The 22,290-nt window shown below is 39.7% G+C and overlaps 1 non-coding gene across 1 annotated transcript; it reads left to right on the top strand.

Moving 5' to 3' along the window:
• The first annotated feature begins 3,487 nt into the window (after positions 1-3,487).
• On the top strand, positions 3,488-3,594 carry LOC115832233. Its single transcript, XR_004027659.1, has one exon. It is a non-coding gene; the product is annotated as a U6 spliceosomal RNA (small nuclear RNA).
• The last annotated feature ends 18,696 nt before the right edge of the window (positions 3,595-22,290 follow it).

Raw genomic sequence — 22,290 nt, 5'->3', positions numbered from 1 at the left:
TATACTATATTGGTATCCACTTGAGAATTCTTGGCTCTTGATTTTTATGTGAAAACATAGACCCAGTGTTTTCAATTTGATTCTTTAGCATGTCATCAGGAAGACTTGATACTTTGCAATAAACTGCCAAAATACCATACTGCACTTATGTGTACACAAAGGAATAATGTATTATTTAATATTGTTTTTAAAAAGAAAAATATATAGTTACCATGGTACTGGAATGAGCAACAATTGAAATCCTGCTGTTCACTGAGTAAAATGCCCTGCTTCACTGCATAATAAATAGCAAACCCTCATTGTTTGTCATCTTGTAGCTCATTGTCCTGATAATTTCTCAAGTGGAAGTAAATTAATCCATTCCCCCTTTAAAGGAGATAGTAGGCAGGAATAGAAAGAGCAGTGGGTTTGAAGTTAAAAGAGCCTAATCTAATCCACTTGCCAGATATGTGAACTTGAATAAGGCATAGTTTTTGAATCTGTAAAATAGAAGTAAAACCAAAGATCCTGCCTGCCTCCCTGTGAGACTCATGTTGAGAATCAAATGTGATTGCACATATGGACTGTTTTGTAAAATAGGAAGCATGGTACAAAGGTAAAATACTATTGGGTGGGGCAAGGGACATCTAAATTGTCTGTCACTAGGGTGCAGACATGTCTGAGCATGTCTACTGGATGTTGGATCAATCCGCCCAGGAGTCTATTTGCATAAGAGACATAGTGTCTGCTTGAATAGAAGTTATAATAAGAGAGGACTGTGTCAGGCATGCCACTCTGGAGCCCGCAAAATTAAAAATATATATATTTAGTCACTTGAGAAAATAAATTATTTTGAAACCACTAGCAACAGCTCTCATTAGATTTATCTTCTGGCCACCTTTTGGCCTCATGTATTAGTCTCATAGAAGGAGGGCAGGGGAAGGAGCTCTAAGGAAAAACTAGTACAACATGTAAGATATTAGGGTAGAAGCAGCAACTCTTAGAGACTATGTATAGAAAGTAAAACTGTAAATGTGGAGAGGCATTTTTCTCTTGTGTTGCAATGGAACATCATTCAGCTTTGACAACTCAGATGTTCTAGTTTATCATTGACACGGTGGTACCTGGCAGTACACATATTCCCAGGTTATTACAAAGAATCTTGGCAAGCATCTGTGCAAGACCCTGGCAGATGCCAAATCTATCTGATGTAGTGCAGTTCCCACGTAGGCAGGCTACGCATCTCACAGTGACCTCTGCTTTAGTAGAATAGCCCTGACACCCAGGTTCAGGCTATCTGTAGCTATGTCTCTGCTATATGGATCTGCCTTTTCTTATTGAAATCTATTATTTGAGGTAGACATCTGATCCAGGCAGAGAAAATAAGGTTTGCTTATGTTACATTTTAAATTAATCTAATTCAAATTTTTTAGTAAAGATGTTGTAGGAAAATACAGGTTCTTGTCACACAATCAGAATAGATCAGGCTCATGGACACACAGAAGGGTGAGAAAAACGGAATTTATTGGGCAAAAAAAGGAAAAGAGAAAAACTCTGAGCAGAGTGAGAGGGAAGCCTGTGAACTGGCTCCTGTCCCACCACACAGGAACTCAAGAGGCTGGGTTCCCGGCAGGGAGCTTGTGTGGCCCCACCCCATCCTCTGAGTGTGCAGGTGGGCATTATTCAGAAAGAATCAGGTGCGAAAGGGTGGACTTCATCTGGGGCCGGCAGTCCAGTCCAGTTTCTTGGCCTTCAGACTGTTTTAGGCTTGAAGTTGAGGTTTTGCAAGGAGTCCTTGGCCTCCTCTTGCATCTATCAAAGACAGAGAGACTGAAAGTCACCAAAGCGTCCTCACGTTAATATCAGGGCTCCAGAGTACAGAGTCTTGTTACTAAATTTCTTGGGACATGTCCAATTGTTCAGTTATTCTCTTGGTTCTCAGTACAATGCTGGCATTCTTCTAATACAAATTCCATTTTAAATAATGTTTAAATTTTGTCTAATCAAAAGAAGTTTAACTAATACCTGTGGGAAGAGGACTTTACAGGTAATTAGACATTGACATGGCAAGTCGAAGGAAAAGTCAGTGTAATATGAATCACTTATGATCACAATATCTGTCACTTAACAGCCTGTAGCCATATCTTTAAATGTAGTACACTATGAAGGTTAATTTTATGTCAACTTGGCTGGGCCACATTGACCAGATATTTGGTCAAACATTGTCCTGGATGTTTCTTTGAAGGCGTTTTTTGGATGAGATTCACATTCATATCAGTGGACTCTGAGTAAGGCAGATTGCCCTCCATGATGGAGGCACAATGGTGGGCCTTATCCAATCAGTTGAAAGCCTTAATAGAATAAAGACTGCCCTCCCCTGAATTAGAAGGAATTCTTCCATCACACTGCCTGTGACCTCAGACTTCAACTCTTCCCTGGTCTCTAGCCTGCTCACTCCTCCTCCTGGAGATTTTTAACTTGCACCTCTACAATCCTGTGAGCCAATTCCTTAGAATAAAATCTTTCTCTCTCTCTCTGTCCGTGTGTGTGTGTGTGTGTGTGTGTGTTTACTCTCTCTCTCTCTCACTGTCTCTTGGTTTGTTGGTTTTTTTCTCTGGAGAGCCCTGAATAATACATACATTGTTAGCTAACTAGTTGGCAGAGTTATCCAGCACCTCCAAAATATCAGTTCTCAGCCTCTTTGTGGTAAGCTTGGTGAGGATCAACAGGCAACAAAGGAGTCAGAATATTAAAAAATAAATAGTAGATTTTATAAAACCCTCAGGCTCTCTTATCTATACTGCAGACTGGGATGTGAACTCTTCATGAGTGAGTGTACACCTTTATGCATTTCCAATTTCTATAGTAACAAATTTCCAGAAATGTATTGGCTTCATGTTACTGCTCAGGAGACCAGAATTCTAAAATTTTTCTGCAAGGCTGTGTTTCTTCTGGAATCTCTAGGGAAGAATCTGTTTCTTGTCTTTCCAGCTTCTAGAGGCCACCTCCATTCACTGGCTCATGGCCCCTTCCTGGTGTCATTCTGACATCTACTTCTGTCATCACATCTTCTTTTTTGACTCTGACCCCCTTGCCTCCTTCTTATAAGGCCCCTCTGTGATCACATTGAACCCACATCAGTAACCCAGGATTAGCTCCCTATCTCAAGATCCTTAACTTCCTCACATCTCCAAAGTCCCTCTGTTAGAGGCATTTAAACCAGAGCAACTCCGTCTTGAATGGGAGCTGGGTAAAATAAGGCCGAGACCTACTGGGCTGCATTTCCAGACAGTTAAGGCATTCTAAGTCAAAGGATGAGATAGGAGGTCGGCACAAGATACAGGTCATCAGACCTTGCTGATAAAACAGTTTGTAAAGAAGCCAGCTAAAACCCACCAAAACCAAGATGGCGACACGAGTAACCTCTGGTCATCCTCGCTGCTACACTCCCATCAGCGCTATGACAGTTTACAAATGCCATGGAAACCTTAGGAAATTACTCTATGTGGTGCTCGCTTCGGCAGCACATATTCTAAAATTGGAACGATACAGAGAAGATTGGCATGGCCCCTGCGCAAGGATGACACGCAAATTCGTGAAGCGTTCCATATTTTTCAATGTTAAAAAAAAAAAAAAAAGGAAATTACCCTATGTGGTCTAAAAAAAGGGGGGGCATTGTTTAGCATATCTTCAAGAAATAACCATAAAAATGGGCAACTAGCAGCCCTCAGTGCTGCTCTGCAATTCTTTTATTCCTTTATTTTCCTAATAAACTTTCTTTCATTTTACTCTATGGACTCGCCCTGAGTTCTTTCTTGCATAAGATCCAAGAACCCTCTTTTGGAGTCTGAATTAGGACCCCTTTCCTTCAACACCTATGCCATGCAAAGTAACAACCCACATACTGTGGATTAGGATATGGGTTGCCCCCCTTTGAAATATGGGGTCATTTTGCCTGCCACAATGCCCCACATAAAAATGTGGTCCTCCATGGGTATTATGGCTCAGAAAAAGATTGAGGAGTACTTTTTTCTGGAAGGCAAAGAAGAGAGAATCCATTAATTTTTTGCCCTTTATCGTGTCCAAAATTTAGATCCAAAAGCTTCCTCTCTCCTAATATAGGATGACAGAAGTAACGAAAAAAATCAAAAGATAGAAGAAATGTTTCTAAGAGCATAGATTACTAATTACTAAGAATAAGTACATGAACGCAAGAGACAGAGCCTCTGTTAATGTGGAAATTAAATTGTTAGTAAATGGAGTGAAATAATAAACACCATAAATTGGGATACATTTCAAGGGTAGAACTGACAGAATTTGCTGGTAAGTTAGACATGGAGAGTAAGAGGAAGGGAAAGATTATGACTCCAGTCTGACTCAAGCATCTATATGCAAGGCACAGAACCAGGGACTATAAACACCCTGATGACAAGGTGGAGATCAAATCACCCTTCAGTAATCAAAGTTTACCAGGGTTTTGCTATGAACAGGAGCAAATCAGCCAATGGCCAATGCATGTTTGAAGAGATGCTTAAACTCACTGCTCATCAGAGGAATGCAAATTAAAATTATGAGACTTTTTTTTCATAAAATTGGAAAGAAAATAAATAGTAAAAATTAACAGTATGATGAAGGTGCCTGAAAGGCTATCTCAGTCATTAGCTGTGTTTAAACAGAGACATCAAATCTTACATTATTGAAGTTGTAGGGAAGCAGGTACTTTCCACTTATTTTTGGAGAGAATGGAGATTGGTTTTAGCTTTTCAGAAAAAAATATGTTTCTATGTCTCTTAAAATTAAAAAAAAAAAAAAGCTAGGCCAGGCGCGGTGGCTCACGCTTGTAATCCCAGCACTTTGGGAGGCCGAGGCGGGCGGATCATGAAGTCAGGAGATCGAGACCACAGTGAAACCCCGTCTCTACTAAAACTACAAAAAAAAATTAGCCGGGCGTGGTGGCGGGCGCCTGTAGTCCCAGCTACTCGGAGAGGCTGAGGCAGGAGAATGGCGTGAACCCAGGAGGCAGAGCTTGCAGTGAGCCGAGATTGCGCCACTGCACTCCAGCCTGGGCGACAGAGCGAGACTCCATCTCAAAAAAAAAAAAGCCATTAAGGAAGCTCAGCCATTACACATTTAAATATAAAAGAAAATTACAGAGGTGTACAAAGAGTAGATTCAGGAGGTTCACTAGAGTATCATTTATAATAGTCGAAAAAAATCAGACCAAATTGAAACAGTTTTTAAGAGAATATTAATAAAAGTAAAAAAAGAGAATATTGATTAAATGGACTGTCTATATCCATATAAAAAATATTCTTAATAAAGAGGAGTTAAAACACATTGGTAAGCAAAAATACATTTAGTATTATATAACTTATGTCCAGAGTCTTTACAAAACAAAACTATATACATCCTTATGTTCACATATAAGTAGGATATGAGTTCTGTTAAGGATGGAAAGCCACAGAGAGCATTTTCTTTACCTATATTCCTTAATTATTGTAAAATGATATTGTATTAATGTTGCATTTGTATAATTAAAAATTAAAATGATGACAAAAATAAAAAGGAGTTGATTGGTTCAATAGGAACAATGGATAGCAAAGACTTACTGTGCTGCATGGCTTTACATTTTTGTCAAAGCTTTGCTCATTGGATAAGCCCCAAATTCTCTTGATCATTTGTTGCTTTTCCTATTGATGTGAAAATCAGATATTTTTTCAGACAAAAGGCAGTAGAACATCTTTGAAATGCAAAGCGACATAACGGTGCAATACTTAAGGGTTTTATTCAACTACAAGGTCAGTATAAATCAACACTATGATGAGGTTTCTTGCAATGCCTGTCTTCATCATTAACTACATTAAAAGAGACATAGAATCTTAAACAAGGGAAGAAAAAGGTCGTCTCTACTCCATGCTGCTTACACAGTATCTGGAGTATTATATCAAGGTGTGCACACTATATTTGGATCATGTGCAAAGAAAGAAAGCATGGCTGTTAAAGGGCTTGAAACAATGTCCTATGGTTAATAGTGAAATGAACAGGGAGGCATTTAACCAGGAGAAAAGAGTAGTCAAATGACATATGATGGTTGACTTTAAGCATTTTAAGACTGCTACATAGAGGACAAAAGGAGCTCATTCTGTTGACATGCAAAATACAGAAACTAAGAACTACTGTTTCACAAAACACTGACATGTACACTGCTTCTCATTCTTGTGAGATATTATTGTCCTGTTTGACAGCTGTGGCAGAGGCCATAAAAGTTTGTGTTTCCTTTTTCCATAATGTTATCTCTGAGAAGTGGCTGCCAGCCAGGGACTACATTCCCTAGCCCCACTCAGCTGTGGCCATATGACTGTGTTCTAGTGAATGGAACAGTAGTGGAAAAATTGAGACCCACTTCCACAGGCAACACATTTACACACCCACACACATCCCCTATGCAAATGCTTTCATATGCTTTTTCTCTCGGTTAGCGAGAATGAAAAAGAGTTGTAGTACAAACTAGGAAACCAATGCTAATTATAATGGAGGCTCCATCAGCCTGGATCCTTGATGGACTGCAAGGAAGAGGGCTGCCCTACCAGCTTGTTAATCCACTTTGTAGTATTATATAATAATAATTCAACTTCCATTGAGTCTGAGCCATTATACACTTTGCAGTCTATTGTTAAAGCAGTTAATTCATTGAACAGATTCAGAAAGTAAAACTCAGCAGGTAAGTGTTGAGTCTGAAAACAATTACACTATCAAGTGGTTCAATCAGACTCAAACCCAGGCCGTCTTATTCTGCATCCAAAACCTTTTCTCTTATATCATCCTGCCATACAACAGAAGTAGAATCAATGTTATAAATAAAAAGGACAGAGATGATGGCTCAACATAAAAGACCTCTGTAACAGGCCTATTCTTGCATTTCTTTAAGAGGCAGTGTGTTCTCCATTACAAGAGGTGTTCGAAAAGAAACATTAGAGAAAGAATCCAACAGCGGATGAGTGTCAGAGGTAGATGATTTAATATTTCTTATAACCTCAGATTCCATGATTCAGTGCACACTTGAAGCCCTCAAATGATATTTGTTACACAAACACTCTGCACTCAGTAGCAATTTGGGAGCCCTGTGGTCTCCTTAACAAGGTATTATGGGAATGCTAGGAACTGAGCCAGAAAACAAAAATGAATGAGAACTTTCACTAGAACAAGTTCCAATAAATGTTTCATTTGGAAAGATTGGTAAGATTGAGATTGACAAAGAACTTGATTAAAAACATATAAATGATTATTTGAACAAATAAAATTGTCAGATAATTCATTGACTATGGAAGAGCTTACACAAATAGAAGAACCCATGCTTGTGACTATTCATTGATCTCACTGGGATAATGTTCGCATCCTGAGGACCAGGGGACCATGAGTAAGGAGGTAAAATGTCACAGCAGATATCTTTGGTTGATAATAGGTGGGGTGACATGGGGATGAGGGCTATAGGAGGCAGATGGTGATTTCAAGTTTGAGTAGCTTGTTGAGAGGTTCTTATAACACATACAGGGTTGGGTTTGAGCTGGAAAAATAGCAAATTCATTTGTTCTCACAACTCCTCCCCTCCAGTAAAGCTGACTATGGCTGCCACTTCTGCTTCCACTTTGTTTTCTAGAGGGCAAAACCAAAAATGAATAGAAGAGGAAGCAAGAGGGTATTGAGGTATGCATAAAATAGACCTAGCTCAAGTTCAGGTGACTAACATTTTTGACTTGAACAGCTATTGGCATTTGTCTAGACGTCCCCCAATAAAGAGATAGATGCCAAAACTTTAAGTTATTTATGCCAGTGCTATATCAAAATTCTGAAGTGATTTATTCATTCAACAAAAACTTTGTAACCCTTTACTTTGTGTCAGTCACTGATGTAAGTAATGGAGAAGCAGTAATGAAAACAAAACAAATCACTGCCACTGCCTTCTCAGAGCTTAGATTTCACTGGTGAAAAGAGACAATAAACTAAATAAGTAAAAGAATGCATTTTGAGTGATAGTGATAAATGCAGAAAAGGAATGTAAATCAGGACATGTTGGTGGAAATTTTAGAAAGGCTAGCTAGGAAATGCTTTACTGAGAATTGGGGTTCTGAATGAATTCGGGAAGGCATTGATATAGTGAGCCAGACAGAGGGTTGAGGAGGCTCCTTGCAAGTAGAGGAAACAACAAAACCCAAGGCACTAAGCTGTTCCTGGCATAAAAGAGCCGATATGTCTGGAGCAGAGGGCACTAGAAAAAAAAAAAAAAAGATACTAGAAAGATTGCGGGAATCAGAATTAACAAAGCCTGAAGGTCAGAGTAGACCTTTTAGTCTGGTTGCAACGAGAACCCCGGAGAAGCTTAAGCAAAAGATTGACAGACTGCAACTTACTTGTTAAAGGAATTACTCTAGCTACTGTGTCAAATAAATTTGGAAGCAGGAAGATTAATTGGATCATTGCAGTATCTAGGTATAGTGGTTTGGTCTGGGATGGTGGCTATAGGACCGGTGAGAATGAGATGAATTCTGAATATGTTTGAAGCTAGAATTGAGAGGATTTGCTGATAGACTAAACATGGAGTCTCCAGGTGATTTTTCTTGTGTCTGTTGGAGTCTGAGAGGCACTGAATGAGTGTGAGAGAGAGAGAAAGGGCTAAGGATCTATAGAATGCTTGACAGGGAGCAGTAAGGGCTAACTTGAGATTAGGGATGAATTTTAAGTAAGATCAATCAGGATGTTTTGTGTCTTCTTCAGACAACTTCGACAGTGCTAGAGGAGGCAGTGAATACATAGAAAGGTAAATTTAACCAGGGTTTTGATTTTGCCATGAGAGTGAGAGGAGCAATGCAGTTGCAAGAAAATTGACTATAATCGTAGATAAGTTGTAAATTATAGTAGTAACTGATCACAAAGTGTAAGCAGAGTAGAAAGGGAAGAGAAAATATGGTTGGTGGGAGTCAGTAAAGGACAGTGAAAAATTGCTTGGATTGATGCATTAGACAGCAATGCAGGGGTTGAAGTGCTACTGGAATTTGGGCATACAAGGAGACAGCTAGAGAACAGTATGTGATGCCCAGTTGATAGAGAACATGATTAAGTACATGGCAGTGATACAATGTGCCTGAGACAGAGTGAAGAGCAAGGTCACTGGAGAAGAAGGGGCCAAGAAATTAAAAGGAGGGCATTGGAAGGATCATCTGAGAGGCTACGGAAATTATTAAAAATTACAACACTGGCAGTGTTGAAGTGACAGTGTATCAGGAGAAAACAATCTCCAAAGAAAGAGAGATAGGCTGGGCATGGTGGCTCACGCCTGTAATCGCAGCACTTTGGGAGGCTGACGGGGGTGGATCACGAGGTCAGGGGATGGAGACCATCCTGGCTAGCATGGTGAAACCCCGTCTTTATTAAAAATACAAAAAATTAGCCGGGCGTGATGGCGGGCGCCTGTAGTCCCAGCTACTTGGGTAGCTGAGGCAGGAGAATGGCGTGAACCCGGGAGGCGGAGGTTGCAGTGAGCCAAGATTGTTGCCACTGCACTCCAGCCTGGGGCACAGAGTGAGAATCCCTCTCAAAAAAAAAAAAAAGAAAAGAAAAAAAAGAAAGAGAGATAATGAACTGAGAATGGATGAAAAATAAGGAAGAATGTTGGGTGATATATAGTCAAATGAGACGAGATTCAATGCTGACTGTTTATGCTTTGGACAGGAATGGTCTACAAGTGCCAGTGGGGAAAGGTAGGACATCTGTCCTGCCACGATACCATAGGAGAGAAAAGAACCACTCACTAAGAGTGCTGCAGAGAAAGATTTGCCATTAGAGGAGAAAAGATTTTGTGAGCAGAAGTGAATGTTTGCTTATGAGTTCGAGAATATGAGTTGGCTGATAATTGACCTAGAGCTCCATATGGCCCCATGAAAGGGTTTTAAAGATGGGGAGGGAGAGATAAGGGTCAGTAAAGGCAATGGGAATTAGGGGTGGGGATCTGGAGGATGAACAACAATATGAAGCACCTGGACACCTGTGACATTCAGCCTAAACAGGGAAAGGGGCATGATGACTAGCTCCAGTGGTCTCAAGGCAGATGGAATAAAGAGGCTTCTAGTATTGAGGGGGAAAAGGGATGAAAAAGGCCCTTGCCAGAAAGAATTCCATGGTTCCCACTTAGCCAATGCCATTGGAGGCAACACACCCTGCTGAAGGATGATCTTCCTCTGAGGTTGTAGGCACCCGCTTGGCCTTTGCTGAATGGAGCTTTTTTAGAGTTGGGTTTTCTTTTTAGCATAGGCACTCTCCAGGCCTATGCATATAGCAGCCTGCAAGGGGGGTGTTATCACAAAGGCATATTTAACTCAGTGTAACTAACCGATAGTAGAACATCAGAAAAAAGGAAGAACATCAGAAAGAGAGAAATATACCCAAGGAATAAAATATGGCTTTAGTTGACAGACGTTTTGGTCAGTGTGCAAAAAAAAGGTAGAATAGTCCATTATAATAGTTTATTATACCAGCCAGCTTCCTTGTTTTGGCCATTTGTTTACTCTCCGTTTTTGACACCTGCCTCAATTACTTGTCGTGACTCTGTTGATTCTGATGTTGCAATAAACCTAAACATTGTGACTAAAACTAAATCTTTTGTGCTTTTTTTCTTCTTTGCCTCATACTAAACTCAGCCAGAAGTTGAACACTCTCAGGAAAGCTTGAGAGTTCCCAGGATGATGGAGAAAAGAAAAAAATATGACAAGCACTGCTTGTCAATAGAGAACCAAAATAGAACATGCCTTTTTTGGGGGACCAGAAATGCCACCCTTAGATGTTTTTTTTTTATTTTTATTTTTTTATTTTTATTTTATTTTTATTATACTTTAGGGTTTTAGGGTACATGTGCACAATGTACAGGTTTGTTACATATGTATCCATGTGCCATGTTGATTTCCTGCACCCATTAACTCGTCATTTAGCATTAGGTGTATCTCCTAATGCTGTCCCTCCCCCCTCCCCCCACCCCACAACAGTCCCCAGAGTGTGATGTTCCCCCTTCCTGTGTCCATGAGTTCTCATTGTTCAATTCCCACCTATGAGTGAGAACATGCGGTGTTTGGTTTTTTGTCCTTGCGATAGTTTACTGAGAATGATGTTTTCCAGTTTCATCCATGTCCCTACAAAGGACACGAACTCATCATTTTTTATGGCTGCATAGTATTCCATGGTGTATATGTGCCACATTTTCTTAATCCAGTCTATCGTTGTTGGACATTTGGGTTGGTTCCAACTCTTTGCTATTGTGAATAGTGCCGCAATAAACATACGTGTGCATGTGTCTTTATAGCAGCATGATTTATAGTCCTTTGGGTATATACCCAGTAATGGGATGGCTGGGTCAAATGGTATTTCTAGTTCTAGATCCCTGAGGAATCACCACACTGACTTCCACAATGGTTGAACTAGTTTACAGTCCCACCAACAGTGTAAAAGTGATCCTATTTCTCCACATCCTCTCCAGCACCTGTTGTTTCCTGATTTTTTAATGATGGCCATTCTAACTGGTGTGAGATGGTATCTCACTGTGGTTTTGATTTGCATTTCTCTGATGGCCAGTGATGATGAGCATTTCTTCATGTGTTTTTTGGCTGCATAAATGTCTTCTTTTGAGAAGTGTCTGTTCATGTCCTTTGCCCACTTTTTGATGGGGTTGTTTGTTTTTTTCTTGTAAATTTGTTTGAGTTCATTGTAGATTCTGGATATTAGCCCTTTGTCAGATGAGTAGGTTGCAAAAATTTTCTCCCATTCTGTAGGTTGCCTGTTCACTCTGATGGTAGTTTCTTTTGCTGTGCAGAAGCTCTTTAGTTTAATGAGATCCCATTTGTCAATTTTGCCTTTTGTTGCCATTGCTTTTGGTGTTTTAGACATGAAGTCCTTGCCCATGCCTATGTCCTGAATGGTATTGCCTAGGTTTTCTTGTAGGATTTTAATGGTTCTAGGTCTAACATATAAGTCTTTAATCCATCTTGAATTAATTTTTGTATAAGGTGTAAGGAAGGGATCTAGTTTCAGCTTTCTACATATGGCTAGCCAGTTTTCCCAGCACCATTTATTAAATACGGAATCCTTTCCCCATTGCTTGTTTTTGTCAGGTTTGTCAAAGATCAGATAGTTGTAGCTATGCGGCATCATTTCTGAGGGCTCTGTTCTGTTCCATTGATCTATGTCTCTGTTGTGATACCAGTACCATGCTGTTTTGGTTACTGTAGCCTTGTAGTATAGTTTAAAGTCAGGTAGCATGATGCCTCCAGCTTTGTTCTTTTGGCTTAGGATTGACTTGGCGATGCGGGCTCTTTTTTGGTTCCATATGAACTTTAAAGTAGTTTTTTCCAATTCTGTGAAGAAAGTCATTGGTAGCTTGATGGGGATGGCATTGAATCTATAAATTACCTTGGGCAGTATGGCCATTTTCACGATATTGATTCTTCCAACCCATGAGCATGGAATGTTCTTCCATTTGTTTGTATCCTCTTTTATTTCACTGAGCAGTGGTTTGTAGTTCTCCTTGAAGAGGTCCTTCACATCCCTTGTAAGTTGGATTCCTAGGTATTTTATTTTCTTTGAAGCAATTGTGAATGGGAGTTCACTCATGATTTGGCTCTCTGTTTGTCTGTTATTGGTGTACAAGAATGCTTGTGATTTTTGTACATTAATTTTGTATCCTGAGACTTTGCTGAAGTTGCTAATCAGCTTAAGGAGGTTTTGGGCTGAGACAATGGGGTTTTCTAGATATACAATCATGTCATCTGCAAACAGGGACAATTTGACTTCCTCTTTTCCTAATTGAATACCCTTTATTTCCTTCTCCTGCCTGATTGCTCTGGCCAGAACTTCCAGCACTATGTTGAATAGGAGCGGTGAGAGAGGGCATCCCTGTCTTGTGCCAGTTTTCAGAGGGAATGCTTCCAGTTTTTGCCCATTCAGTATGATATTGGCTGTGGGTTTGTCATAGATAGCTCTTATTATTTTGAGATACGTCCCATCAATACCTAATTTATTGAGAGTTTTTAGCATGAAGGGTTGTTGAATTTTGTCAAAGGCCTTTTCTGCATCTATTGAGATAATCATGTGGTTTTTGTCTTTGGTTCTGTTTATATGCTGGATTACATTTATTGATTTGCGTATGTTGAACCAGCCTTGCATCCCAGGGATGAAGCCCACTTGATCATGGTGGATAAGCTTTTTGATGTGCTGCTGGATTCGGTTTGCCAGTATTTTATTGAGGATTTTTGCATCAATGTTCATCAAGGATATTGGTCTGAAATTCTCTTTTTTGGTTATGTCTCTGCCAGGCTTTGGTATCAGGACGATGCTGGCTTCGTAAAATGTGTTAGGGAGGATTCCCTCTTTTTCTATCGATTGGAATAGTTTCAGAAGGAATGGTACCAGTTCCTCCTTGTACCTCTGGTAGAATTCGGCTGTGAATCCATCAGGTCCTGGACTCTTTTTGGTTGGTAAGCTATTGATTGTTGCCACAATTTCAGAACCTGTTATTGGTCTATTCAGAGATTCAACTTCTTCCTGATTTAGTCTTGGGAGGGTGTATGTGTCGAGGAATTTATCCATTTCTTCTAGATTTTCTAGTTTGTTTGCATGGAGGTGTTTGTAGTATTCTCTGATGGTAGATTGTATTTCTGTGGGATCGGTGGTGATATCCCCTTTTTCGTTTTTTATTGCATCTATTTGATTCTTCTCTCTTTTCTTCTTTATTAGTCTTGCTAGCGGTCTATCAATTTTGTTGATCTTTTCAAAAAACCAGCTCCTGGATTCATTAATTTTTTGAAGGGTTTTTTGTGTCTCTATTTCCTTCAGTTCTGCTCTGATTTTAGTTATTTCTAGCCTTCTGCTAGCTTTTGAATGTGTTTGCTCTTGCTTTTCTAGTTCTTTTAATTGTGGTGTCAATTTTGGATCTTTCCTGCTTTCTCTTGTGGGCATTTAGTGCTATAAATTTCCCTCTACACACTGCTTTGAACGTGTCCCAGAGATTCTGGTATGTTGTGTCTTTGTTCTCGTTGGTTTCAAAGAACATCTTTATTTCTGCCTTCATTTCATTATGTACCCAATAGTCATTCAGGAGCAGGTTGTTCAGTTTCCATGTAGTTGAGTGGTTTTGAGTGAGTTTCTTAATCCTGAGTTCTAGTTTGATTGCACTGTGGTCTGAGAGACAGTTTGTTATAATTTCTGTTCTTTTACATTTGCTGAGGAGAGCTTTACTTCCAACTATGTGGTCAATTTTGGAATAGGTGTGGTATGGTGCTGAAAAGAATGTATATTCTGTTGACTTGGGGTGGAGAGTTCTGTAGATGTCTATTAGGTCCACTTTATGTAGAGCTGAGTTCAATTCCTGGATATCCTTGTTAACTTTCTGTCTCGTTGATCTGTCTAATGTTGACAGCGGGGTGTTAAAATCTCCCATTATTATTGTGTGGGAGTTTAAGTGTCTTTGTAGGTCACTCAGGACTTGCTTTATGAATCTGGGTGCTCCTGTGTTGGGTGCATATATATTTACGATAGTTAGCTCTTCTTGTTGAATTGATCCCTTTACCATTATGTAATGGCCTTCTTTGTCTCTTTTGATCTTTGTTGGTTTAAAGTCTATTTTATCAGAGACTAGGATTGCAACCCCTGCCTTTTTTTGTTTTCCATTTGCTTGATAGATCTTCCTCCATCCCTTTATTTTGTGTCTCTGCATGTGAGATGGGTTTCCTGAATACAGCACACTGATGGGTCCTGACTCCTTATCCAGTTTGCCAGTCTGTGTCTTTTGATTGGAGCATTTAGCCCATTTACATTAAACGTTAATATTGTTATGTGTGAATCTGATCCTGTCATTATGATGTTAGTTGGTTATTTTGCTCGTTAGTTGCTATAGTTTCTTCCTAGCCTCGATGGTCTTTACAATTTGGCGTGTTTTTGCAGTGGCTGGTACCGGTTGTTCCTTTCCATGTTTAGTGCTTCCTTCAGGAGCTCTTTTAGGGCAGGCCTGGTGGTGACAAAATCACTCAGCATTTGCTTGTCTGTAAAGTATTTTATTCCTCCTTCACTTATGAAGCTTAGTTTGGCGGGATAGGAAATTCTGGGTTGAAAATTCTTTTCTTTAAGAATGTTGAATATCGGCCCCCACTCTCTTCTGGCTTGTAGAGTTTCTGCTGAGAGATCAGCTGTTAGTCTGATGGGCTTCCCTTTGTGGGTAACCCGACCTTTCTCTCTGGCTGCCCTTAACATTTTTTCCTTCATTTCAACTTTGGTGAATCTGACAATTATGTGTCTTGGAGTTGCTCTTCTCGAGGAGTATCTCTGTGGCGTTCTCTGTATTTCCTGAATCTGAATGCTGGCCTGCTTTGCTAGATTGGGGAAGTTCTCCTGGATAATATCTTGCAGAGTGTTTTCCAACTTGGTTCCATTCTCCCCATCATTTTCAGGTACACCAATCAGACGTAGGTTTGGTCTTTTCACATAGTGCCAAATTTCTTGGAGGCTTTGTTCATTTCTTTTTATTCTTTTTTCTCTAAACCTCCCTTCTCTATTCATTTCATTCATTTCATCTTCCATCAGCGATACCCTTTCTTCCAGTTGATCGCATCTGCTACTGAGGCTTCTGCAATCTTCGCGTAGTTCTCAAAACTTGGCTTTCAGCTCCATCAGCTCCTTTAAGCCCTTCTCTCCATTGGTTATTCTAGTTATCCATTCTTCTAATTTTTTTTCAAAGTTTTTAACTTCTTTACTATTGTTTTGAATTTCCTCCCGTAGCTCAGAGTAGTTTGATCGTCTGAAGCCTTCTTCTCTCAACTCGTCAAAGTCATCCTCCATCCAGCTTTGTTCCGTTGCTGGTGAGGAACTGCGTTCCTTTGGAGGAGGAGAGGTGCTCTGTTTTATAGAGTTTCCAGTTTTTGTGCTCTGTTTTTTCCCCATCTTTGTGGTTTTACCTACTTTTGGTCTTTGATGATGGTGATGTACAGATGGGTTTTTGGTGTGGATGTCCTTTCTGTTTGTTAGTTTTCCTTCTACCAGACAGGACCCTCAGCTGCAGGTCTGTTGGAGTTTACTAGAGGTCCACTCCAGACCCTGTTTGGCTGGGTGTCAGCAGCGGTGGCTGCAGGACAGCGGATTTTCGTGAGACCACAAATTCAGCTGTCTGATAGTTCCTCTGAAAGTTTTGTCTCAGAGGAGTACCCGGCTGAATGAGGTGTCAGTCTGTCCCTACTGGGGGGGGTGCCTCCCAGTTAGGCTGCTCAGGGGTGAGGGACCCACTTTAGGAGGCAGTCTGTCCATTCTCAGATCTCCAGCTGCGTGCTGGGCTACTCTCTTCAAAGCTGTCAGTCAGACAGGGACATTTAAGTCTGTGGAGTTTCTTGCTGAGTTTTTGTTTGTCTGTGCCCTGCCCCCAGAGGTGGAGCCTACAGAGGCAGGCAGGCCTCCTTGAGCCGTGGTGGGCTCCACCCAGTTCGAGCTTCCTGGCTGCTTTGTTTACCTAAGCAAGCCTGGGCAATGGCAGGCGCCCCTCCCCCAGCCTCGCTGCCGCCTTGCAGCTTGATCTCAGACTGCTGTGCTAGCAATCAGCGAGACTCCGTGGGCATAGGACCCTCCGAGCCAGGTGCGGGACACAATCTCCTAGTGTGCCGTTTTCCAGGCCCGTTGGAAAAGCGCAGTATTAGGATGAGACTGAGCCGATATTCCAGGTGCCGTCTGTTTCCCCTTTCTTTGACTAGGAAAGGGAACTCCCTGACCCCTTGCGCTTCCCGTGAGGCAATGCCTCGCCCTGCTTCGGCTCGCGCACAGTGCGCTTCACCGACTGTCCTGTACCCACTGTTAGGCACTCCCTAGTGAGATGACACCGGTACCTCAAGCAGAAATGCAGAAATCATCCGTCTTCTGTGTCGCTGGGGCTGGGAGCTGGAGACCGGAGCTGTTCCTATTTGGCCATCTTGGCTCCACCCCGCCACCCTTAGATGTTAAATATCTCTTAGGTAAAAAAAAAATGCTGAAAATCTTTCTAACTCTTTCAAATTGTGCTTTCATCAAACTGTCAGGACTTCCATAGATAGCTGAAATTCCAAACCAAAAACCTAGCAAGCAGTTTCATCGTCTGTGTTCAAATCTCAGTGGGACTTTATAGCACTGTCCTTGGGAGCAAAATTCATGTGTCTGAAGCTCAGCTTACATTTCATGTTGAAAAGTTGCAATGAATACAATGAAGTTTCTTACTGCTACATAAAATTGAAGCACCAAAGAGAACAGTGTGTATTTCATAATGTTTGATGTAGTATTTGATCATAACTTGAGGGAATCAATGAACCTTCAAGAAGAAACTCTTGGGGATCCTCATGCAGCAAATTCAATCATTTGTTCATCAACTCGTTACATTTCTGTTGTACACTAGCCATGTGCTGGGCTCATCCTAAAGAACTAAACAGGCTCTTAAAATGATGGTCTGTAGGCGTAAAACCTTTTCCATTTTAATATGTAAATATAACAAAAATACAACTCACGAACTAGGTATTTCCCAGGTTTAATTCAGAACATCATAGTGTCAAAAATTGTAGTTACTAATTGTGCATCAAAACAATAATGCCAAAAAAAGAGATAACAATCTTTTTTGTTCATGAAAAACAAGCAGATTAATGTATTTTGCTACTTAGATATTATCAGAAATATTGACCAGACTAAGCAACAAAATGACAACAAAAAATCAAAGAGTATATCGGTGAACAGAACTGAGAAATTCAGGAGTAGACAGAACTTCAGGCACAGCTTGATCCAGAAAATTAGCATTCTTTTTCTCTTCCTTAACTTCTCAGCCTTTCTCTCCATAGTGTCTTATCCTTATTTTCCCCAACTATTAGTACGTTTCTCTTAAGAAAATTTGGAAGAAAGCTTCTGAGAACTCCTGGCTGAAATCATCACAACTTAGAATACAACATTAAGAAAAAAGTGTATTCCCTCTCACCTGCTGCCACCATCTACATTTCAATCTCAGGAAAGATGCTAATTTCACCTCTGTGAGTTATCTTCTTAACTTTAGACCAATCACCTTTCCCAGAGGATGAGATATTAGCTAAGCCAAAGTCTTTGTAGCCAGAAGTGGACAATGGACTGTGATTGATATCTCTTCAGAAGCAAGGGAGTAGTTAGTACCCCCAAAAGGAATGATAACGAGAAGAAAATAAAAGCAACATACATTCACTATGCTCAACTTGGCAGCAAGAATTGAAGTAACCTATATATCTAACACATGAAATTATTTATGGTACAGCTAAACAGCAGACTGCTATGCAGATACTATAATTATCTTGCAAAAATATGTCATACCATGAAAAATGTTCACAGCGCATGGTTATGTTTAAAAAGTAGTTTATTAAACAGTAGATCTAATAGAATACTATTTAGATGACATTTTATATTACAAGATGAAAAATCTATATATTATGTATGCAGAGACAAAATACTATAAGGAAATACACTAAAATGTTAATTGTGGCCATCCTTTGGAGGCAATGTTATAGGGATATTTTGTTCTTAGTTGTGCATAATTATGTTAACTACTTTTTCATAATAAAATGTATTACTTTTGAAATCAAAGAAAGAAAAAGCTATCCTGTGGAAATATACACCTAGGAGTTTGGATTTATTTCCGAAGGAAAATGTTGTGATGATAGATTCCTTGCAACAATTTTTCATAGACGCACAACGCGAGTGTGTATCAGTTCCTCCTGAGGTAGAATCACAAAGTATTTGCTCTTAGGCTCTTGATCTGAGCCCTGAGGAATCACATTTTCAATTTTATTCCAGACATGTTTCAGAAATGGCAAGATGAGATGAAAGAAGGATTAGAGTCATGTCTAAAAATTGGCTTTACTAGGGCAAGTAAGGCCTTCCTGTATAGTGAATTCTCATTTTGAACTGTAAGACATTTTTTTGAAGAATTTTTTAATCACAAAAACAAAGATGTTCTTTTTGTCATTTTATAGTCTCAATTTCAGCAAAATATAGTGCATATAATAACAAACAGATGGAGGAAACAAAACAAGAAAATATTCAGGGTTAGGCCAGCACTGATTAAAGCTTAATATTTTGTCTGGGGGTCTAAAATAATCTTTTCAGAGAAAGTTGTCAAGACAGCTGGTGTAAAACTGTTTATTCTTTTTGTCATCTTGTATAGATGTTAAAACTTCCCTATTGCAGTATAACGCTTTTAAATCCATAAATGATCTGAGGTTTTAAAAGATGTACATATATTAGATCTAAATTTGTTCGAATTATTTAAAAAGTGGAGAAATGGTTAATATTAATGAAATGATCCTTTTAGTCCTTGCAAATTTTCCCATACCTCTTTCTCATACTGAAATATTTACTGAGTTTTGCCGGGTGCAGTGGCTCACGCCTGTAATCCCAGCACTTTGGGAGGCCGAGGCGGGTGGATCACCTGAGGTCGGGAGTTCGAGACCAGCCTGACCAATGTAGAGAAACCCCCGTCCATCTCGACTAAAAATACAAAATTAGCTGGGCGTGGTGGTGCATGCCTGTAATCCTAGCTACTTAGGAGGCTGAGGCAGGAGAATTGCTTGAACCCAGGAGGCAGAGGTTGCAGTGAGACGAGATCGCACCATTGCACTCCAGCCTGGGCAACAAGAGCAAAACTCCGTCTCAAAAAAAAAAAAAAAGAAAAGAAATATTTACTGAGTTTCTGTGATGTCACTGAGTTGGATGCTGTGGGATACCCATACAAGATCAGGAAAGGTTCTTATTTATGGTAAGTTAATTCTATTCAAATTAGGTATCCCTTGGAATAGGAAACGTTTTCAGCCATTGTACATTATGCAACTTTTATTTTGTCTACCATGTACAAAGTACCTGTGAGATGGGGATACAAAGGTAATCAAGTTATTTTTATACATATGAAGGTAATTATATTTTTAAAAGAATTACTATGTAATGCAGTGTAACTAAGATAATAATGCAAAAAAAAAACTTGCTATATGAGCAGATTGAAGGAAGGAATTTGAAATGCCTTTAGCTGCAAGTAACACAAAAGTCAAACTACACTGACTTAATTAAACAGATGTTTGTTTTTCTTATGTAAGAATTGGAGATAAAGTAATTAAGGACCAGTTCAATAGCTTAGTGCTGCCAGAAATGATGCCCCCACTTTTCTCTTGGCCTTTTCCTAAGACTAAGCTCCTCTGAATTTCAAGATGGCTACTAGAAATCATATCCACATTGAAGGCAGAGAGAAGACAGAGGAAATAAAGTAGAAACAAATAGATCTTTTCCCTTTATCAAGAAAGCAAGAATTTTCTCAAAAATCCCAGCAGATCTTTCACTTACATCTTGTAGTGGATGTGTTTCCCTTCCCAAGTCTTTTTAGTCAATAATGGCGCAACGGGTGTCATGAAGTTGTGACCAAATAGCACCCCATTTAGCTTCATTGTGTATCTAACACTTTCTGCCCAGGCATCATGAACACAGCTTATAGGAAACCTATGGAAATCTGCCACTTATGCACAAACTGGAGCTGTGAAAAATTAACAACCTATGAGAACAATCCTTGGCCAGTGGAGAAGAGAAGACAATAAGTAAATTCTCCACCTTTTCATTTCTTGGGCAGATGATAGTGATGCTTTATCTATACAGTCCCTCAAATAATACCAGAATAATAGGATCCCACTTGCCAACAATGATGATGATTTTAAAAATTCACAATTTGCAGGTTCCATAATTTTCTGTTTCTTTCTTCAAAAAAGAACTGTGTGAGTGAGAATTTATTTATGATCTTTAAGATTTCTTCCCAAATAAGTTTGCTGCACACAAATCCTTGTCTCAGGCTCTACTTTCTAGAGAAATTCAGACTCGAGACTTCTCATTGGCCAGGGCTGTTTTATATGACTGCTCTTTATTTCAAGGGAAGCTATCAGACTGGGTATCTAGTTGCAAACATTTTTATCTAATCAGGAAGTAGAAGTGAGAGGTATTGAGAGAAGATTTAATAAAGCAGATTATGCTTAAATAGGTCTTTGTAGATTAAATACGAGTTTTCAAGAAGTGAAGGGATAAGGAAGCATTTACAAATTGTCTATGTGAAAGGATCAGCATGACCAGCATTGGAGAGAAGTGAAAGTGTAAGGCTTATGCAACAAATGGCAAACTGGCAGAAATTCCATTTGACTCAAACTGGGAGTAAAACAAAGAACAGAATCATAAGCACCAACAAAATGAGTCTGGACAAATAGATGCATGTCTCATTGGATGGGTCTTGTGGCTTTTCCATAACCTTTCCCCTTTAGACAATCTTGAATCTTTTACAAACAGGTGAGCATTCACTTAATACATATTTATTTCTTGCCCACATAAGAGGTGTCTTTATCTAGCCACCAAGAATACAGTAATGACCGAAAAGCACAATTACTTTCTTCTTGGAGCTTACACAATAAACACACCAAACGAATAATTCAATAAATAAATAATGCAATGAGAATCAGTGATAAATGCTATGAAGACAAAAAAAAAAAAAAATCAGGCTGTGAGAACCGAGAATGATAGCCAATTTTAAACACAGCAAGCAGGAAGGAATGCCCTGAGGATGTGGCATTTAGGTGAAGGGCTGAACTAAATAGGGAAAGAATTATGTGCGTATCTAGAAGAAAACCGTTTTCAAGAGAGGGGACATCAAATCCAAGGGCTCTGAGACAGGGCCAAGCTTTTTGTGCTTGGAGAGGACCAAGAAGGCAGGGTAAGTGGGAAAAAAGAAATGATGAGGATGAGTGTTAAGAGGAAAGGTCATGAAAGAAATGTGGAGACTGGACACATAGGGCTTTGTAGGTCAATGGTGAGGTGCTTGGATTTTATTCTAAGTGTGTTGGGAAGATATTGGATAATTTTGGGCTGGGGAGTAATGTGATATAATTAGATATTTAAGAGATTGCTCTGGCTGCTGGGTGAAGAACTGAGTAACGCAGAGGCGGTGTAAAAATGAAGCAGAAAGAACAATTAGGAGAGCCAGTATTATAGGTGATAAATCATGGTAGCTTGGTAAAGGATACTAACAGTGTAGATGCTGAGTAATGAATATTTTAAAGATAGGCTTGCAAGAACTTGCCGATAATCTGTATGGAGTATAAGGCAAAGAGATAGTTGGTGATAGCAACTAAAAATTTGATTCCACAATGAAACAGGGCTTTCAGGGCTCTCTATATGTTGACAAGTCGTCATGACAACCTCATGAAATGGCACTATTATTAACATGCTCATTGTACA

The sequence above is a fragment of the Nomascus leucogenys genome, chromosome 21 (assembly GCF_006542625.1).
Source record: "Nomascus leucogenys isolate Asia chromosome 21, Asia_NLE_v1, whole genome shotgun sequence".
Classification (NCBI taxonomy): Eukaryota; Metazoa; Chordata; class Mammalia; order Primates; family Hylobatidae; genus Nomascus; species Nomascus leucogenys.
The sequence above is the reverse complement of the archived record's forward strand: the minus strand, read 5'-3'. Positions and strand labels throughout refer to the sequence as shown.